This window comes from Heterocephalus glaber, unplaced genomic scaffold, assembly GCF_053883595.1.
Source record: "Heterocephalus glaber isolate CG9 unplaced genomic scaffold, H.glaber_assembly_v1.0 deba00001523, whole genome shotgun sequence".
In the NCBI taxonomy this organism is placed as follows: Eukaryota; Metazoa; Chordata; class Mammalia; order Rodentia; family Bathyergidae; genus Heterocephalus; species Heterocephalus glaber.
In genome coordinates, this window is record NW_028258327.1 from 16,046,715 (window position 1) to 16,068,886 (window position 22,172).

Genomic DNA, 22,172 nt, shown 5'->3' on the forward strand with positions numbered 1-22,172 from the left:
CCTAACCAATATGCAGTGATCTTCTTTGCCTCTGTTGATCATTTTTGGCTTAAAGTCTACTTTGTCTGAATAGAGGGTACCTATACCTGTTTTCCTTTGTGTGTGTGATCTCATTGCATGGAATATTGTTTGTCACCCTTTAATTTTAGTCTTTGAGTTTCTTTGGGGCTTAAATGTGTTTCTTGTATATAGCATAGTGATGAATTTTATTTCTTGATCCATCTGCCAGTATGTGTCTTTTGATTCAGAAACTGAGATCATTCACATTGAGGGTTATTTGTGATACGTATTGACTTATTCCTGTTATTACCTTATTTTCCTGTTGCTGATTCCCTATCTTTCCTTTCTACTTAAATGCTCATCCTACCTGGTTGATTCAGTCTGATAAACCTTTTGTGAATTGTTATTTTCATTTTCTCTTTCTCTTATACCCTTGAGAAGTTTTTGGAGTGTTGGTTTGGCGGTCATGATTTTGTTTCGGTGTTCTTTATTGTGAAAGTTTCTTATTTCTCCATTAATTTTGAAAGATAGTAAAAAAAGGAGGTTGGGGTCCTCTGCCTACTATAGGCAGAGCCCCCTGGTTGCCCTCATGTTAACTGACTCCGAGTCTCTTTGTCATTCATCATTGTTCACCCCAGGATCTGAACCCACATCTCCAAAGCCAGGCATGAATGCCGTTTTTACCTGGATTCCTAATGGGAGTTTTGCCAGCTCCAGTGACTCCACAACCTCACTCAGTTAGTGGCTCTTTAGTGGGAGTGATGGAAATGAGGTCACCTTTACTCGCTAGTGGATCACCTCCACTACCAGTTGTACTGGCTCATAAAGATAAAAGTGGAGCTCCACCAGTTAGAAGTATATGTGATGACATTTCCAGCCCAGGCCTTGGATCTACACCTTTAACTTCAAGAAGACAGACAAACATTTCAGTAATGCAGAGTCCTCTTGTTGAAGTCACAACTACTACTCCTGGATCAGGGCAGAGTGTGTTTAGTCCAGCAAATATTGGTCAACCAAGAAAGACAACGCTGTCTCCTGCCCAGTTGGATCCTTTCTATACTCAAAGAGATTCTCTGACCTCAAAAGATCACCTCGTTGACACTTGAGTGACTGTGTTTGTGTTTCCATAAGTATCTGCTCCCTATATATTATTACAGTTTGCACAATATGGAAATATCTTAAAACATGTAATGTCTAACACGGGAAATTGGATGCATATTCATTATCAATCTTAACTGCAGGCCTGGAAAGCATTAAGCAAAGATGGGCGAATATTTGGAGAATCTATTATGATTGGTGTAAAACCATGTGTAGACAAAAGTGTTATGGAAAACAGTGACAGAGTTGCTTTGTCATCTTCATCTCTAGCCTTTACACCACCAATCAAAACCTTAGGTACAACAAAGCAACCTGGAAGTACTCCTAGGATTTCTACCATGAGACTTCTTGCTACCGCATACAAAGCTTCTACTAGTGACTACCAGGTTATTTCTGACCAACAAATGCCATAAAAAGATGAAAGTTTTGTATCCAAAGCAATAGAATACATGTTTGGCTGGTAGCATAATAGGAACTAAGAACTCAGCTACCAAGGAGGAAGTCACTATACTAAAAACAGCTCCCTGAGCACTGCCAGTTTCCTTCAGTTAGTTGTTTAACTACTCAGGGCAGTGTTAGCTAGCCATCTCATACTTCTTCTAGAAGCCTTTTTCTTTAAGGATACAGCCTGTTACTAACTCACATTTTAAAAGATGGTTGAGATACATTTTGAAGAAAACTAAAAATCCCTGTAGATTGGATTTTGTGCTTTCCGTGATAGTGCATGCTGACACACAAAAACCAGCATTGATTACTGTAAATTAAATGATTGAACCTGTGGCGAGGCTCCATGGTCTTTGTGAGAAGGTGGGTGTCATGAAGCTGCATGTATCAAGGCACAATGATTATAATTAGTATTTTGAATTATGGTCTTTTAGATAGCATTTAATATTTTAATTATCTTTGTATATGTCCTGTCTTGAATTATCATCCTTTAGTGTTCTAAAACCCATTCTTTTAAAAATCCTACCAATAAAACTTCTTGATAATAAAAATTAAAAAAAAAAGAAAGATAGTTTTGCAGTATACATCAGCCTAGGTTGGAAATTTGGTGGGGGTCAGAGGCTTGAAACACTTTACCCTAAACTCTCCTGACCTTTAAAGTTTATGTTGAGATGTCTTCTATGATTCTAGTAGGTATACACTTATAAGTGATTCTTTGCTTTTCTCTAAGGACTATAAGACTTAGTTCTTGTGTTGCACTTCCAGGATTTTGACTATGATGTGTTATAGAGAGCTTTGCTTTTTATTGTAGCTATTTAGGGTTCTATGTCCTTCACTTATATGCATGTTAAATTATTTTTCCTTATTAGAAAAGTTTTTTGCTATTATTTCTGTAAAGAGGATTTTTACATGATTTGTATGTCTGAAACTAAAAAAGAAAAGAAAAGGAATAAACTCAACAAACCCATAGAAGAAGATAATTTTAAAAGTGCAAGATAGAAATATATAAATATTCATATATATAAAAATATATATATTTTCATATATATATATATATGAATGAATGAGATTGAGTCAAAGAAAAACTTCTGTGATATTGAATGGTGATTTCTTTCCAATTTTGCAGTCTTGAGATTCATCCAGTCATGATTTTTCCACCTAGCTTTAGAGCCTATGGGATTTTGAGATGCCAACCCTACATCAGCGGCTCATCTGTCTGTTCCCCCCAGATTGTAGTTACTGTCCAAACAAAGGCATGTTCTTGCCCCCATTGGAGATGGGGAATGCAATCAGCCCTCTGGTCTCTTCTGGATGTAGTCCATGAGGAGGAGGAGGGGAGGTTCAAGTGAGCTGTTGGGCTTAATGTCCTCTGTTGTGAGGTCTGGTTGCTCCCTTTTCTCCTCAGGTGTTGTCTTCCTCCAGGGTCATGCTGGTTGTTAGTCCTCTGCTCTCCAGCAGCCTGCCATGGTGGAGCAAAAAGTAGAGCTGGCATAAGCTGGTGGAAGCCTTGGGTCAGAGCCCTTGCATCTGGGTGGGCCTGCTTGCCTGCATGTGGGAGGGGCACTGCTCATCCAGAGGGTCAGCTTCCTCATATGGAGAAAGAAGATTTTTAAATTTGATGATGTTCTATTTAACATTTTTAAGATAATAAATCCTGTGTATTGTGTCAAGTCTAAGAATTCCTTGTGTAACCCGGGATTCCAAAGAATTTTTATCCTTTTACCTTCAATCCACCTTTGTCATTTTGTTTGAAGTGAGTGTATTGTACACAATGTATAATTGATTTTTTCCATTCTGTCAACCTCTTTTAATTTGCTACTTAGATCATTTGTATCTAAGTAATTATTGATATGTTAGGGCTTCAGTCTTGCATATTCTTATTTTCTGTTTGTCATCTGTTTCTCAATCTTCTGTCTTATCTTACTTCCTTTTTGAGTTATTTCAACTTTTTTCAGGATTCCATCATAACCTATTTATAATATCATTAAGTTTTGGATTTTTTTGTTTGTTTACACAAGTTTATTGGCACATTTTAAGTATATATTATGATCCCATTCAACATTGGGGACATCATTAAGTTTTAAATTTCCTTAGTGGTTACTTTATGTTTGACAATATATTAGATATGATCAAAATATACAGTATATATTTAAATTTTAAAAATTTATCACAGTAAAAGACCCTTGATCCCTTTGCCATTAATCCCCTTCAAAAGAATCCCCCTAACTTGGAACACCCTTATGTTATAATTCACCCTTATGTTATAATTCTTGAACATCCTTATGTTATAATTGAATGCAGCTGGTCAATGCCAAGCAAGGGAGAGGTAGGCTTATAATAAACATTACATTGTGTCCTCATCCATCTTATTCACCATATCTGGGACAGTGTGATTTCTAGCTCTTCCCAAAAGTCAAAATGACCATGAAAAGTAACTGGCTTGAATTGTTGCATATGCTGAGCTGGCATGACAGTACAACTGAAGATATTCATGTAAGAGAACTTACAGAATTGCTTCAGAAAGTGCGATGAACATGGGATAAGGGTGTCAAAGTGATGGGAATATTTTGAGAAGGATTAATAGCAATGTCTCTTTTACTATAATAAATTTTTCATACTTTAAAAATTCACAGTAGTTTTCAGCAACACTTCATGTATTCATGACATCATTGCCTGTTATTTATGCTTTATTAAAAGTATATTTTATTGCATAAAACTAACATCCATGTGAATATTTTTATCCTCTTCTCTTTATAAATGTAATTGTCTTCTTTTCTACAGATATTGAGCACCACAGCAGTTGTTCTTAAACATTTTTATATAGCCCACCAAATAAGATTTAGGCCATTCATAAGAATTAGGATATTAATTACTTTTTGCTCTACTTTTTACAATTTCCAATGTTTTCCTTTCCTTTCTCAAGTTCCAAGATACCTTAGATATCATCTGTTATAATTATCTTTTTATTTAAAGAGTTTCACTGAACCACTATATGTAAGTATAGATCTTTTGGGAAAAAAAACCTCATTTCCTTTCATTTAAAAATATATTTATTTCTTTTTCATGTATGAAGGACATTTCATTGAATATAGAATTTATAGTTGAAAGTTCCTTTATTTCAGTTCTTGAAAACATTATACCACTTTCTTCTGGTCTTGGTAGTTTCAAAAGAGAAAACTGCTGTTATTGAATTGGAATTCCTCTACAGGTAACACATCATTTCTCTTGGACTGTTTTCGAGACTTTTTTCTCTTAGTTTTCACAAGTTTAATTATGATGTGTCTTGGTGTAAATTCTTTAGATATATCCTGTAGAGGTTTTGTTCTGCTTCTGAAATCTATAGATTTATGTCTTTTGCCACATTGGGAAGTTTTGGCCTTTATTTTATCAAATAATTTACAGTCCCATTATATTTCTCCTGCCTTCTGATGATAAAAATGTTCTGATAAGAATGCTAACTTCTTATTATTTCTCCACAAGTCACAAAGATACAGTTCATTTTTTTCAGTTCATTTTCTCTTTGTTTAGGCTACATGAATGTTCTTGATCTTTCATAAACTTCAGATTCTACACTGTCATCTCCACTTAACAGTGAACCCATGCAGCACATTTTTAATTCTGGTTATTATATTTTTCATTGTACAGTTGCCATTTGGTTTTCATATTAGTTCAGGTTTCCATCACTGTAACAAACACCTAAAATAATCAACATTTAAAGGGGAAAGGTTTATTTTGGCTCACAGTTTGGAAGATTCTGGTCCCTGATGAGCTGGCCCCATTGCTTTGGATCAGTGCCAAGGCAACACATCGTAGTTAGCATATGTGGTAAAAAAATTGCTCATCTCCTGACTAGGAAGCAAAAATTATGAAAAGACTGGACTCCCACAGTTCCTTTTCTTTAACGGCATGGCCCTTATGATCTAAAGACAGCCTCTCACACACCACACACTAGTTTATAAGACTGTCACCTCTTAAACTCTCTACCACCTTTCAGTATCATCACCCCAGGTACCAAGTCTTTAACACATGAATGTTTATGGTTCATTCAACATTGGAATGATAGCGAAGCTCTTTTATAACTTTTATTTCTTTGCTGAGGTTTTTTATTTTTTAAACGTGTTCCAAAAGAATGCTAATTGCTTGTGGAAGCATTATTATTGTTGTTGTTTTCAAATCCTTGCCAAATAATTGTAACATCTTTGTCATTTTGGTGTTCTTATCAGTTCATTGTCTTTTCTCATTCATATTGTGATTACTCAAGTCTTTGGTATCATGAGTTATTTTTCTTTATTGTGTCATGGGTATTTCAGATATTAATTGTGATATTTTACATCCTTCTTATATAGGCTTTGCTTTTTACAGCAGGAATTCCACTTTGAAGCATACATGAGAGCCAGGTAGATAATTATGTTCAGCTTCCCACTGGCTCCTGCTAATACCACCCTGGCAAAAGTTTGACATTAGCTCACACTGCCTCAGTCTCTCTCTGCCTCACTGTCTGTGAGTAGAAGTATATCAGCTCCCCATTTGGTACCATGAAAGGGTAAAATAATAATATTTTATACATTACATTAAATTAAATATATCCTTAAATTTTAAACAGAAAGTTATCTTAGTCAAATTTATTATTCTTCTTGCCAACTCTTAAAATGGTGGTTGATTGGCCTAGCTTAGTTACTGTGACCTGACACAAAACAATGGCTATCATGGTGGCTCATCCCCAGACCCAGAAGTTTTTGGCTCAATAAAAGGAGTTCCAGTATCTTCATGGTCAGTTATCCAATATTAAATATCCTTGTTGGTCAGATGACCCCCATTACCATGCTAACACTCATGAGTATTATGGAGAGTACATTCATGTTATCACTTTGAGTCAAGTGCTGCTGCTTAAACTTAACATTTGGGGGCTTGCTATAAACAGTGAAATATGGGAAAAATTTTCAACAGCAGCAACTGTTCCCAGCATGCATGATTACAGACGTTATAATATTCTATAAGATGTTGCTCTGTCCTTACTGATAAAAATCTCATTGTCTTGCTGAACTAAACAAATTTAGACCTTTAGAAAATATAATTATGGAGTTGTTTATGCTAAAACCAATTCAGTATATTTTTCTCCCTAAGGCTTCAGATCTCTTCCCTGTATTACACTCAGTGACTTAGGGTACAGTACTTCATATATTGAAAATGGTTATTTAAGACAAAGTTGAGAGCATATCTACACTCTCTGCTTTCTTTGCTCTTTGCCCTCTTGACTCTATCAAAAGGCTCATTTGATTCAGTCAAATTTTCCTAGATTACCTCCTTTTTGTTTATTTTAAAGTATACTGATTAGGAAAATCCCTTTGTTTTTCCCATCTAACATAAATGAATCATGGAAATGTATTCCATCATACACACATATTCTGCCCACACTCAAGAGCAAAGAAATATAAAGGACATACATATCACAGTAGAATGCTGTCCACCACTGATAGGTATAATTTATAAAATTTATAAAATTCTTTTAAAAAGAACTACTAAAATTGTATGCAAATTTTTCTAAAATATTAAAGAATAAATACTTTCCAACTTTATTTATGACAAAAGAAAAAATATTAACACTACAGAGAGATCTTATAAGAAAAAGAAAAACGCAGAGCAGGATGCCATACAAACATAGATGCAGAAATTTTCAACTAAAGACTAGCAAGTCAAATCCAATAATATATGAAATAAGTAATTCATTAGAACCAATCTGGCTCATCTGAAGAATGCAAGCCTGGCACAGTATTATAAATTCAACCCAAATAACTCACTATATTAAACTAAAAAGAAAGCTACCTAATTAAGTCAGTAAATTTTTTCACAAAATTTAATAGCATAATTTTAAAAATTCAGGAAACTGGAAATAAAGAAATGCTTCTTTAACCAGATAAAGGTATTTACTTAAAACTGATACCTGTCATTGTGAATGCTTCTCCCCCAGAAGATTAGGGAAAAACGAATAAGATAATAATGTCCTATATTGTAGAAAAAAGTACAGAAAATAATAAAATGCACACAATGAGCATAAGGAGAAGAGAAAGGTAAACAAAAAGGGATGGGAAATGGAGGGGGGAAGGAAGATAGTGGAAGAGAGAAAGGAGGAAGGAAGGAAGGAAGGAAAGAAGGGAGAGAGGGATGGAGGGAAGGAGGGGAAGGGAGGGAGAGGGAGGCAGCAAGAAAGAGGGAAGAAAGGGAGTGGGAAAGGAAGGAAAAAGGAAGAAAAGAAAGAAAGACAGCGGAAAATTATAATTGTACATAAAAATTCTAAAAAACCCTAAATAATCTTTTTAAGATCTCTTAAACACCTAAGTCAGTTTGAAAAGGTCACATAACATCGCATTAATATACAAAGACAACTTGTCAGCAATGAGCAAGTTTCATATGCTAGGAATTAAATTGAAATTTTGAAATATACTATAATTTATACCCATACAGAAAAATAATATATTCAGGTATAAACCTACCAAAGTTTGTCAGAATATAAGTGCTGAAAGTTGTAATACATTGTTGAGAAAAAAATAGACTTAGATGAAAATATATACATATATATATTTATTTCATATATTCAATATATTGAAGAATTAAAAGCTTCAATAACATTAAGATACAAATTATTACCAAGTTGATCAACCCAATTTCTAAAATGACTTCTTTGGAGGGTGAGATTAATAAACTGATTCTGAAATACATGTGTGGAACAAAGTAATTAGAAGAGTTGAAATTATTTTTTAAATGAGCTATATATGCTCACCCATGTTTATAGCAGCACAATTTGTAATAGATAAAACTTGAAAACAGACCAATTGCCCATCAACTGGAGACTGGATAAAGATGTGGTTTTTTTTATAAAATGGAGTACTACTCAGCCATAAAGAATGAGAAACTAGAGACATTTATAGCTAAGTGGATGCACATTGAGGCGATACTCTTAAGTGAAATAAATAGGACACACATGTGTAAATACTGATTAGTTTCTCTGGTGTGAAATACTAAAAATGTAAATAAGGATCAAAATGTACAACTGATATTGTGAAATAGGAAGAAAAAGTCTAAAGGAATAGGGGAAATGGGAGGGATAGGGGAAAGGAAAGAAGGGAAAAGAAAAAATATGAGAAAAGGAAAAAAATGGAAGCAAAAAATTTGTAAATAGGGAAAAGTGGAAGGGGGGAAGGGAAGGCTGGGGAATGGGGAAAAAATAAAAACCAAGATACATCATGTAAAGGTACAAGATCCCAATGATGAATGTAACTATATTGTATACCTAAAATGTACCAATAAATAAACTTAATAAGAAAAGAAAATGATCTACAAAGATAAGATTAGCAGTAGCCAATTTCACAACAATATAAAGTTCCAGTAATCAAGTTAGTGTGCTAACATTTAAATAGGGACATATGTCAATGGCATAGAATGCAGTCCAGAAAAATACCATAAATTTACAATGAATGGAAATTTTCAAAGCTGCAAACATGTTTCAGTAAAGAAAATACAGTCTTTTCAACAATGGTGCCAGAAAAATGCCAGAGGTATGTGTTCTGTGCAAATGACAACGCTTTATCTGGACTTTAGTAACTTAAAATGGATTGTACACCAAAATGTCAATGTGAAACTACAACCTATAAGAGAAAACATATGAGAAAAGTTTTGTGATTTCAGGCTAGGTAAACACTTTTTCTATAATTTTTAGAATTTTTAGGTAGAAAGTATTCAAAAAGATTGAGACGAGGAAACAAAACAGCATCCAAACTACAATACATAAGCCTATCAGCATTACAAATAAATAAATATTCACAGTGAAGTAGGTGGGAAAAAGCTCATATAATTTGCTTTGGGAATCAATACTCTGGACACTATAAGTCAAAACAACTATCAAAATACTTTTAAAATATTTAGTATATGTGTTTCTTGCAGGTGTATGCCTTAGCAATTCTAAAACTAATTTTTGTGTATACCAGTGTTGAAAAATATTATGTATAAACTAGATAATGTCTTTCTTTTGGTTTTTGTTTTCTATCAGGAAAGAAATTAGAATTTTACCATATAGTCGACTTGTGGTGCATTGAAATCAGAAGTCTCTGCACAAACTCATGTTTTTATACCATCAATACAGATAGATTGATATATACATAGATATCATTGACACTGATATAAAGATGTGTGTGGGTTGAGCTGGGTTCCTGTATACACATCCATTTCCAAGTTCTAGCTCCTGACAAGCCTACCTGCAATGCTGCTTTAGTACCGATGAACACATCTACCACCTGAAGCTTGATTTTTACACTTGATCTTAGCCAAAAGGCCAAGAAGTCATTAAAGCTTGATTTTTTAAATATCATTCTATAATTAAAGGAATTAGTACACTTTGGAGAAATGAGTGATTCCAGGAGTGAAGCAAAACAACACAGTAGCACAGAAGGGGTGAGTAGAAAAGCTTCCCCTTTTCCTTTGTTCCACGCAAACAGTAAATTTTATAGAACATTTTAAGAGTTTCAGTTGGACTGTTTATCAAAGTAATAAAATTTGTAGTTAATTTTAAATTTTGTATTTGAAGAACATGGGAAATGTTCCTTGGAAGAAATCTCCTTGCATGACTTCTCAGCCACATTTGCCATCACAGTTTCTCTGAGACCATCACCCTGTTGGAAGCTCAATCTGAACAGATGAATTTCAACCTGAGCAATCACCTCCCAGGTCTGTAAACCCTCTGAGCCCCACACATACCCATGCCTTGTCATTGAAATATAAATTGCCTTTCCCTTTTGATCTATTTTAAAGGAGAAGTGTGGGCCTGAAACCTGACTGGAGGATAGAGGGCAGAGAAAATCAGAATGAGGAAAGTTGAACTGAGAAGAACCATTGACAAGTGGTTTTTGAAAATAAGCTCTACTTTGAGGCTTGGGCTGGGAAAATTGTGCAGATTAAAGCAATAGGTGGGGAAGTGACTAAGAAATCAGGAAATAATTAAATAAACACCTATTAAAGAAAAAAAGGGTGTTTTCCATTTCTCCCTCTCTTTGGCTTTTCTTGTCTATACTCAGTGATGATTTTTGTAGCGTTAGTTGGTTTTGCAAAGCAGACAAATTAAAACAGTCACCATGTACTTTTTGTTTCCTCCAAAACATTTTCACTACAAATAACTTCAGGATACACTCAACTTAAACATTAAATTAAACCCTTTCATCCTTTGCTGCCACCAAGACCCCCAGTTGTATAGAAATGAGAATTGGAAAATATTGCGTTGTAGACCTCTTGGGCAGTCTGAACTTCTGAAAAACAATAGCTATAGCAGATGTTTCTTTCATATGATCTGTGTTTGATCTCTTAAATAGTTTCACTACCAGGGGCTTGGCAAAGATCAGGAAATGTGTATAATTTAAGGAGCAAATATAGAAACAAAGAAAATCCTATGATACCCAGAAACAACTGTTGCAAATTCCAATGATCAAAATGGGGTTTATGTTACAGCAAATAATCATTATTTTAAATGTCTAATTTCCAAAGATACTTATGTTTTTAGACACAGGCAGGTGGCCACTTGCAATAAAGCCACATCATTTTATTTTTGCAGACAATAGTAAAGAACTTCTGAAACAATAAGATACATATGGATGTTAGCTATGTACTTCCTTCATGCTGTCTACTCAATGTTTTAGAATAAATCTTTTAGAAATGATGCTATTACCTCCAAAATTTGACTTTTAGAAGTTTATTCAAAAGCTCTAACATTTTTTATTGGTTTAATTCTACTTGTGAGATAAGAAAAAATTGGGCAGTTACTCGTAATGATGCTGTATATGCTTAATAAGTACCACAGAATCATGTTCCTTTAATATCTCCATTACACAAAAAATATTTTTCTCAATTTTCTAACCTATATAGAAGGGTACTTTTTTATGTGATCACTGTGAATATTAAATCTTCATATTTTGGAAATATCTTAACAAAAATATTTAATTAAAAATTTTATAAATATTTAATAAAATAATTTAAAAAGTCATCTGCAACTAATATGATCAAAGAAGTTTAGCCTTAAAGACTAGTTTGTGTTCTTCTGTTTTAAAATAATCATCTAAACTAATCTTTTACTTTGTCAATTCATACCTTCATTTGTTGACCCTCAGGAAGCTGCAATCAATAAAATGCACTCTCAGGTTCTTGGGAAAAAATATGTGCTAGTGGTTTGATGTATAGTGATGCCACGCCTATATTAGGAAAGAAATACACATGGAATCAATGTGGCCTGGCATGCAAAACAGATATATAGTAATATTATGGACTAATGCCAAGCCTATGAAATAATACCTCACCCATCTTTTTATCAATATCATAAAACATATGTCATGTAAATCAAGAAACTAAACAACTTTAGGATTACCAAGAGACATACAAAGATATTGCATGTTTGTAGCGAAACAAAACCTTCCCCATACTTAGCAGCTACATATTAAATCTAAATATGTGCTGCTGTTCCTTTAAACAACCAGAGAAATAGGTTTAACCCATTTCTTTCAAAGATCTATTCTTTCAAATTCGTTATTATGTGTGTGCTATTTTAATCCCAACTCCTCAAAAGAACCTATGCTTCCCTTAGGTATCTCTCAAAAACATAATCTATTGCACTTCTAAACCATGAAACGCGGTAATTCCTTAGCCATATGGCTTTTAGTAACTGACATGAGATCCCAGGAGTAAAATTTCTTATATTCCAGATTAGTTTTCTTCTTGAACTTAAGTTATAATAAGATATGAGAGAATGATAAAAATAAATGCAATAGTGAGAAAATGAATTTTTAAGTAGTGAGAAACTACTATAAGAATCTAAATTCAAAAGAAGAGTGAATGGTTTTCAAAGAATTCACCCATCTATCTACACTTAGGTGGAAAATGGAGCTATGTTAAAAGATGCAAATGCTTGTTAGTTAAATTTGTCATAGTATATAGCTGCTTTGTAGGCACCATCTGGTATTCTTTTTTCTTTTTAAATTTTGAATTAAACTAAGGTAGTATGTTTTGAATGTGGCTGAGCTTGACAGACTTACTTCCACTTGAGTTATCCTTATTTTTTAGAGTTCTTTCCTTTTTAATAGTGAGTAGATATACTTACCTATATTTATATATAATTAAATTTAAAGAATAAAAATGGGTGTATTCACCTTTATGTTTGGGTTTAAAAAATAACTTTTACATAGTGGATATAGATTATTACATTTAATAAGTTTTCCCTTAGGTGTGGGTATTTAGACCTTGAATACCTTTACAGCCATCAAAGATCTTTAGAAGACTAAGGCATGAAGTGGAAACAAACTTTTGTTTTTCAATAGTTCTGAGAAGATCCTTTTCAAATCAAAAGCAGCTGCTGGCATAATTGTTGAAGCTTTTCTCTAGTGAAGTAATTGGATGTTACTTGGAGCTAAACTTCCACTAGATGAAAACAAAGTCTTGGAATATAAATAATGTAAGTTATCAACTAATTTTCAGAGCTGAATGACAACACAGTGTCGAGGTCCACTTAAAGATCAATGTTAGGATGATACCTTTGTCCAACAGTGCCTTGGAGACATATTCTTTAAATCTGTAAATCCTCTGGACAGCCAAGGACCAACTGGGAGATAAGTCAACCAAGGCATTGGAATGGCCCATTGAAAGGAAATTCTAAATTAAGGTTTAGGAAAGATATGCCCCCTCCCTTAATCACATGGACAATGTTTTACAAATACAACAAATACTTAGTTGTTATTATTCTACCAGGAAAAATTCCACAGAAATTTGTCTTAGCTTTGGCAGAAGTGTCTTAGTTTTATAGGATTGTTGTAAAAATTTCCCCAAAGTAGATAGTTTCAGACAACATAAATTTACTGTGTCACAGTTCTGACTGCTAGACATCTGAAATCAGTATTATTTGGCTGAAAATGGGGACCCCTGGCCTGGAATCCTAAAGGAGGTTTTAAAGGAAAAATCCATTCTTTGTTTCCTTGACCTGGTAGGTTCTCATATCCTTTGATTGTGGATGAATCATTCCAATCTCTGTTTCTATGGTCTCATTGCTTTCTCTTCTACTGTCTTTATCTAAAATTCCTTCTACGTCCATCATACTGGAAGAATCTGAGTAATTGCATCTAAGGGCAGCCCCATAGTCCATGGTAATTTTCAACATGTCAAAGCCTTTAACATATCATATCAGCAAAGATCTTTGTCTCCAATAATAACATTGATAGGTTTCATGAATTAGGTTGTAAATATTTTAGCATGCCACAGAGAAATAAAATTTTATAATGAGCTGATGTTCATCTGATTTGAGTCTTGAAAAAAACATCCAAGCTGATACTTAACTGAGAATTATCACAAGGTAGCACATTTGCATTCTGACAAAAGTAACTCTAAAAAATATGTAAGGTAATGCACCAGTATCTCAGGTGACACAAAAGAAAAACAATGAATAAAATAAGCTCTCAAGAAAGAAAGAAATTCTCAATAAAACATTACTAATACAAGTTTATAGAAAAGGCAAACAATAAAATCAGATTCTAAAGATTTCTCTTTTTTTTTCAGATTCTAAAGATTTCAATTCAGTAAAACCCCTCAAAATATGCCAAATAGTATATGGTCATAATTAAAACTAGTGGTTACAAGGTCATAGAAGGCCAAAACATAAGAGGGCAGTTATGACTCAAATAAGTAATTCTCTTAATTTTGTAAGAACACAAATCCACATTCTTCATGATAGAGTTTAAAAACATTGTTCATGGCTTTATGATAAGACTATATTCAATTAGAATTTCTGAATACAATAAATAAATATATTTAATTTCGGTCAAAAAATAAAAACAGATTTAAAGTTACAGAAAGAAAAAAAAGAACTGTCAAAATGATAAAGGAATATTTTAAATCGTGGAAATGTAGAAAATGGAAAAAATATATTCCTTGAAATTTAAAAGTAAATGAACCAATCCCAGAGGTAGGGGCTTCCAGGCTGCCTTTCCACTGCTCTCACCCTAGAGACAAGGGCCTCCAGGAGGCCATTCCACCACTCCCAGCCAAGATGAAGGGGCTTCAGGGCTGCCATAACAACACTCCCAGTGCAGAGGAGGTGAGCTGGGCAGGCACCAACAGCAACCCCCCCTCCCCATCGAAATGAGAAGACACGTAAATGAGTCTCAAAACCAGACTTCCACATCACCTACAGCAACCACAAAGGGAAAGGAGATGGAACACTGTGATACTCAACAACCTGGACTCCCTGAATTGGCAACAAAAGAAGATCTGGAAAAAATGAAATAAGAAATAATTTCTTAGATCACAGCAGAGATTGTGCTCATGATGCAAGACATGATGGATGAATCTAGAAAGGAACTCAGGAACATGAAGGCATCCCAACATAGGAAACAAATTGAATCCATAAAACAGATGCAGGTTTCCAGGAGATTAAAAACTCCATTGAAAGTCTACACAGAAGAATGAGCCAATGTGAGGACAGAATTTCAGATATAGAAGATAAGATTTCAATTAGTGACCAGGAAAAGAAAAATTGCTTCAAAATTGTAAGGGACCACAAGAAATCAATCCAGCAGCTGCTAGATGATGCAAAGAAGAATAACATAAAATTGATTAGAGTCAACAAAGAAACAGGACAGAGTCCAGATGACATAAAAAACTGTTCACAGAAACGATGGCAGAAAACTTCCCAAGCAGGGGGAAAGAACTTAACATACAGATAAGTGAGGCATATAGGACTCCAAATAGCCTTGATCAAAAAAAAATCTACACATAGGCATTTAATTGTTTAGATTTCAGAAAACCAACAGAAGAAGAAAGTGCTACAAGCAGTTAAAGAAAACAAACAAATCACATACAAAGCAAAGCCCATCAGAATCACAGAAGACTTCTCAACACAAACCCTCAAGGCAATAAGAGCTTGGAGTGATTTATTCCAAACCCTAAAGGCAAACAGCCTCCAACTCAGATTGATGTACTCTGCAAAACTATCTTTCAAAATGGATGGAGAAATAAGATACTTTCATGAAAAAGAGCACTTTAGGAATTTCATGAATGCCAATACAGCACTCCAAAAAATCTTAGACAATATCCTAGGAAAAGACAGTGAAGATCACAACCCTAGGAAGCCCAGCAGACTCAATCCATTGGGCATGACAAGTAATTAAATGCAAAGGAGGAGAATAAAACAAAATGAAAAAGTCATGACAATGCTAAATCAATATGTACAAGTTTTAACCATCAATGTTAATGGTCTCAATTCACCAATCAAAAGAAATAGACTGGCAGAATGGGTCAAGAAGCAAAATCACAATATGCTGCATACAAGAAACACACTTAATTCAAAAGGAAACTTAGAGATCGAAAGTTAAAGGGTGGAAAACAATACTCCATGGGACAGGAACCCGAAAAAAAACAGGAATAGCTATCCTCTTTGCAGATCAAGTAGATTTCAAGCCAACACTGATTAAAAGAGACAAAGAAGGACACTACAGCCTTATAAAGGGAAGAATCCAAGAGGAAGAGATGACAATCATAAATATCTATGCACCAAACACTAGGGCACCCAATTATATAAAACAAATACTAACAGACATAAAAAGTCATATATGCAGTAATACATTAGTAGTGGGGGACCTCAATACCCCACCGACACAAATAGATAGATCAACTAGACTAAAAATAAGTAATGAAATACTAGAACTCAATCGAACTCTTGAACAAATGAACTTAACAGATGTTTACAGAGTCTTCCACCCCACAAAATCAGAATACACATTCTTCTCAGCTGCACATGGGTCATTCTCCAAAATAGACCACATACTCACACCTAGAACATGTTTAAGTAAGTGCAAAGGAATTGAAGTTATCCCCTGTATATTATCAGACAATAGTGTGCTGAAATTGGAGATCACTAGCAAAAGAAACAGGAAAATTACATAAACACATGGAAATTGAACGACACACTTCTGAATAACAGTGGGTCACAGAGGAAATCAAAGAAGAAATCAGACAGTTCCTTCAATTAAATGACAATGACAATACAACATATTGCAATCTATGGGACACAGTGAAAGCAGTCTTATGAGGGAAATTCATAATAGTGAATACACATATTAGGAAAACAGAACGAGCCCCATTAAACAACCTGATGTTGAACCTCAAGCTTCTAGAAAAAGAAAAGCAGGACAAACCCAAAGCTCATATAAGGGAGGGAATTCTAAAGATTGGACCAGAAATCAATTCAATGGAGACTAAGAGAATGATAAAAAAATTAATGAAGCCATGAGATGGTTTTCAAAAGAATAAACAAAATTGAAACAAAAGAAATCAACGACCTCTTCTCTGAAAAATATAGCTCTCTGAAAAGAGACACTGAAGATGATGTCAGAAAATGGAAAGACATCCCCTGCTCCTGGGTAGAAAGGATCAATATTGTGAAAATGGTCATACTTCCAAAACTGCTATACAGATTCAATGAAATCCCAATTGAAATCCCAGCAGCATACTTCATGGACCTTGAGAAAACTATCCAAAAATTCATTTGGAACAATAAGAGACCCAGAATAGCAAAAGCAATTCTAGGCAACAGAGACATGGCAGGGAGTATCACAATCCCCAACTTGAAACTATACTACAAACCTACTGGGATAAAAACAGCATGGTACTGGCAAAGAAACAGACATGAAGACCAGTGGAACAGATTAGAAGTTGACAAAACAACTCCAGACACACTCAGCCATCTCATCTTCGATAAAGGAGCCAAACACCCTCACTAGAGGAAAGATAGCCTCTTTAATAAATGGTACTGGAAAAATTGGGTTTCAACTTTTCAAAGATTAAAACTAGACCTATATCTCTCATCATGCAATAAATTAAAATCGAAATGGATTAAGGATCTCAATATTAAAATAGAAATGATGAATCGGCTGGAACAGAGGTTAGGTAGAACTCTTGAAGACATTGGTGTAGGAAAAGATTTTATGAACAAATCTTCAGTTGTCCGTGAATGAGCAGAAACAATCAACAACTGGGATTGCTTCTTACTAAAATGCTTCTGCACAGAAAGAGAAACCACCAGCAGTGTGAAGAGAAAACCCACAATGTGGGAAAAAATCTTCACCTGCTGTTCTTCAGACAAAGGTCTACTATCTTGAATCTATAAAAAACTTAAAAAAATCAGACCTCCCAAATTTAAAGACCCAATCTGATAATGGGCATCTGAAATGAAAGAACATTTCTCAGACAAAGAAGTAGAAATAGTAAATAAACATATGAAAAAGTGTTCAATATCACTGGTCATTGGAGAGATGCAAATGAAAATAAATCTGAGATTCTACTTCACTCCAGAAAGAATGGCTGCTATCATGAAATCAACCAGTAACAAATGCTGGCAGGGCTGTGGGGAAAGAGGAACCCTGCTCCACTGCTGGTGGGAGCGTAGACTGGTGCAAGCACTGTGGAAATCAGTATGGAGATATCTCAAAGAACTAGTATTGGAAGTCCCATTTGATCTAGCTATTCCCCTGGTGGGTACTTTCCCAAAAGAACTAAAAGAATCATACCACAGTAATATATGTGTACCCATGTTCATAACAGCACAATTTGTAATAGCTAAAACTTAGAAACAGCCCAAATGCCCATCAACTGGAGACTGGACAAAGAAAATGTGGTTTTCTATAAAATGGAGTACTACTCAGCCATAAAATATGAAAAATTAGAGATATTTATAGCTAAATGGATGTTCATTGAGGTGATACTCTTAAGTGAAATCAATAGGACACACATGTGTAAATACTGAATAGTTTATCTAGTGTGAGAAACTGAAAGTGTAAATAAGGACTAAAAGATATAATAGATAATGTGAAATAGGAAGAAAAGTGGCAAAGGGCAAAGGGAAGTGAGAAGGGTGGGGAAAGGAAAGAAAGGAATAGAATAAATATGAGAAAATGAAACCATGGAAACAAAGTCTTTGTAAATAGGCAGGGATAGTTGGGTTGAAGGCAGGGCAGGGGAAGGGGGAAAAAGAAGATCCAAGAGAGATTATGTAAAGGTGCAAATTTCCAATGATGAATGTCATTATATTGTATATATAAATTGTACCAATAAAATAAAATTTAAAAATAGTAAATGAACCAGGTATTGAGTAGATTAAATAATAATAATAGTTAAAGCTTCTCAAGGATTGACTATGTTCCAGAAGCTCATCTGAGTACTTTACATTGAATGATACAATTTCATGCCAACCCTTGAAATATGTATTACTGTTATTGTCATTTAATGGATTAAGAAAATGGAAATGAAAAGCTAAGACATTTGCCTAAATTGTGTAGCTGCTAGTTAACAGAAAGGATTGGAACCTCTATCTATGAAAGCCAATCTCTTTTATAATACTCTTCAGACTTGTTTAGGCACAGATGAATAAATAATTTCAGAACAACAAAACAATACAGAATATAAATCAGATTATTGAAACAGAAACCTATGAAAACAGGATGAGAAACTATGAAAATAAATGTTAAAAAACTATGAAAATAAATTTTTAAAAATAAGATATAAATGGCTTAACATGTATTGCTTAAGAAAAGACTAGACAAAATTCAGAAAAGTACCATTCAAATACATAATCTTTGAAAACTTCTCCCAATAGTTGAAAGACATGATCCTATAGATTAAATAGTCAATAATATCAAATGGGACCAATAAAAGAGACCTTCACATAGACATAAAAAAGTAAAAACGCAGAACATTAAAGAAAACTCTTCTTCAAAAGTAAGGACAAAATAGACACATTTAGACAAAAGAAACTTAAAGTGCTTAAGCACAACAGAAATTTAGCAAAGGATATCACATAAATTATTACCAAGAAAGATGAAATATGATCCTGGAAATAAGATTTGACCACCAAGTATGGAAGCCAAGTAAATAAAATGGAAAATAGGTTCAGGTAATTTATACAAGCATTGGTTGTAGAAATCAGTAATAATATTTGCTTTGTAGTGTTGAACAAATAAAAATAGAGCTGAAATATTAATCAACAATCTTTGACAATAACAGAAATAAGACAAAGCACTCAAGATCTTCCTATAATGATGGACCATATTTTTGTCTAAACCTTCAACTGAGTCTATATGATAATACATACAATGGAAAAATATATAACAAAAATTGTCCCGGCCCACGGGTAAGTCAACGGAGACCCTAGGGGGGGGTGAGAATGACAAAGGACAGGGGACATGAGAGATGGAGACAAGACAGGTTTCTGATCAAGTCTCGTTTATTGCGGAAGCTGCTACAACATATATACCGTAGGGCTAGAGGGGAGGAGCAAGAGGAGGGTACTGGGGCTACTTCCTTGTTGCCGGGTAGCTTTGCAGCAGGCCCGGATATGTCCGTAAAAGGCACTCAAGAGTTCTAGCGGGGGGGCAAGGCCCCCCACAAAAAATCCATTTAAATTCATTACAGAGCTCCCAAGGGGGAAAACATATTTGCCAGAATAAAGAAAAATCTTGAGAATTAAATATGGCTAGTATGGCTTTGGGGACCTCTTTCCCCTTAAGTTATTCACAGATTTCAAAAGCGATGACTAAAAGCTAAGAAAATGAATTTTTTTTTTTTTTTTTCGGTACCGGGGATTGAACTCGGGTCCTTGTGCTTGCAAAGCAGGCAGCAAAACCACTGACCTAAACCCCTGGCCCAGATATTTTTTAACATATATGGAAAGTAAGAGCACAAGAATTAAAACTCAGGAATAGAAAAGGAAGACAGACATTAATAAACACTAGTATTTTTAGTTTGGACTTGAAAACATTATGCTCTAAGAATAAGAAATACATGTAAGAGACCCTCACAAAGACTGAAAACTTTTCCAACCTTTCAATATCAAATTATATTAAGGTCATCATGTTGCTAATTACCCTGATTTAATCAGTGCATGCTGTAGGCATGTGTTGAAATACCATAGTGAAATCTATTAATAGGTGCAGTTAATAGGTGTTAATAAAAATTAAAATGACCATATTTTAAAAAGAGCTCCTATTGTTCTCAGCCTAGCTGCTAACAAAGGTAAAAGAAACTCTGGGAAAATATATAAACCAGGTTCTCAAATAGTAGAAATGATTTTCTTTCAGGTAAAACTGGGAAAAATCAGGCATTCAAGAATATAAAATTCTACCAAAAACTTAGAGAATAATCAGTCAGAATCAGAATTAGGGTATCTAGAAATCATTATTAACCAGATATGTTTTTTTTTAATATATAAGAAAGAGTTCTTACAAAACAATGTCATCAAAATCCAGTTTTTCCACATATCTCCCAAAATCATATAGTTATTAAAAAACTGGACAAACCACCTATAAACCTTTTTATTACAGAACAGATTCATGGAGAATGTTATAAATTTTAATTTCCTTCTAACTAGGTATATATATATATATATATATATATATATGGACTGCAGTAAAATTTGACACATAAGGCACACAAGAGAGCTAAATTAAACTTTTCAGAAAATGGATAAGGCCCAGAAAGACGAAATAAGAAAATAGAGGCCTGGAAGATGAAATAATCATCAAAGGTGAGAATTTCAGCCTGATAAAGAGGAAGCTAGAAACCAGATGGATGTAACACTGAAACAGGGAATACACAAGGAAGAGACTTAAAGGTGCATAGAGCCAGAGCTGATATTTTGGCAAAGCACAACTTCTAAGGGAAAAAAAGGTGATGGGGAAGGAGAGAGAATATAGGGGTTTGGTGAATGAAAAAAGAGAAAACAGTAAATTGTGGGAATTAAGTGTAGTAAAAAACTAAGGAAGATCACAATATCAAGAGACATAACAATGCCTTCATTTTAAGGAAAGGAGGGTGAGGAGTTAGCAATAACATCAGTAAAAGCCATTGCAATTCAATGAACCAAGTAATGAGAATGTCCTTTGAGGAAGGAGCAGTAAGCCACCCAAAGTCTAATCCTCTACCAACATAGAATCAATTTTTAATGCTTCTTATGAAATTATTTTTAAAATACATATTAAATATGTATTTTAAAAGAAAACAACACCTGTACAGAGCTAGTATAAAAAAAGAAAACAAAAAACAATCTTTAGGTTATGTTCAATAGTGGCAATATGACAACTGACCAAAAACACTGAAGGACACCTTGAGGCAAGGGAGAAGCAAAGCTCAGGCTTTACTGAGTTATCCTCACCCTCTCAGTGTGCTACATTCCCTAGAAGATAGCAACAACTCCAAACTGTTTCAAGCAGTTCATCTCGGTCTTAGAATATTGCATGCCTAGCATATTATAGTTATTCTGAGAACTACAAGCAAGACGAAGAAAAACTGGGGCTGATCCCAAGTGCAAGATCCTCAAGTGAAACAATCTGCATGTTATGGGGATCACAGATGGAGCAAAGAAAGAGAAAGTAGCAGAAAGTTGAACTATCAGGCTACTTTCCAAATCTGAGAGAGGAAATGCACATCCAGATCCATGACACCCAAAGAACCATAAATTGACAAAACATCGAGTTTTTTACTGAGACACATTATAATAGGATTCCCTAGTGTTGAGACAAAGAGAAAATTTTGAAGAAGTATGATAAAAGCAAATTATCACA

At 34.3% G+C, this 22,172-nt stretch overlaps 1 pseudogene; it reads left to right on the plus strand.

The window, feature by feature from the left end:
- Positions 1–746: 746 nt before the first annotated feature.
- On the plus strand, positions 747–1,562 carry LOC101699281 (nucleoporin NUP35 pseudogene; annotated as a pseudogene).
- The last annotated feature ends 20,610 nt before the right edge of the window (positions 1,563–22,172 follow it).